This window comes from Callionymus lyra, chromosome 3 (genome assembly GCF_982586985.1).
Source record: "Callionymus lyra chromosome 3, fCalLyr1.hap1.1, whole genome shotgun sequence".
Classification (NCBI taxonomy): domain Eukaryota; kingdom Metazoa; phylum Chordata; class Actinopteri; order Syngnathiformes; family Callionymidae; genus Callionymus; species Callionymus lyra.
In genome coordinates this window covers 5,369,991-5,370,524 of record NC_141820.1, presented here as the reverse complement: position 1 = coordinate 5,370,524, position 534 = coordinate 5,369,991, and positions in this window count along the sequence as shown.

The window sequence follows — 534 nt, the reverse complement described above, 5'->3', positions numbered from 1 at the left end:
TAACTGTGAGGCTTTTATGGGAGAATATCAGAATATTGAATGATTGAATTTAACGTTTCTGTCACGATCTTTAATAAACGGAACCCAAGAGCGAGTGAGAGTCTCAATTATTTATCAAGTTTGGAGCATCTGCCTTTGATACCTCTGGAATGTTTTGTCCTCCTTTTATATCCAGTCAGTGATTTACGCTGCCGTCTCCCTCGTCTCAGCATCTTTTGAACACCACATTGATGACTTTTGATTAAAGCTGTTATTTCATCTCATAGTTTGAATTGGTCCATGAACGCACCACTTACCGTGTGGATGTGAAGTTTAGAGCGTCAGTCGACAGTTTAGCTGCTGAAGTTACTGCTGAGTGTCAACAATAGAGTCAATGATCAACTTTTGCTTCAGTTCAGAGACGAGTGTTTTCTTTGATTGTATTTCAGGTCGTCAGGTTTATGCTTCATGGAGACTGATGCACTTTATTGTCAGAATAAAAGAGAAAGAAGTGACAGAAGTATGAACGCTACACTTCATATTCATGTTGTCACG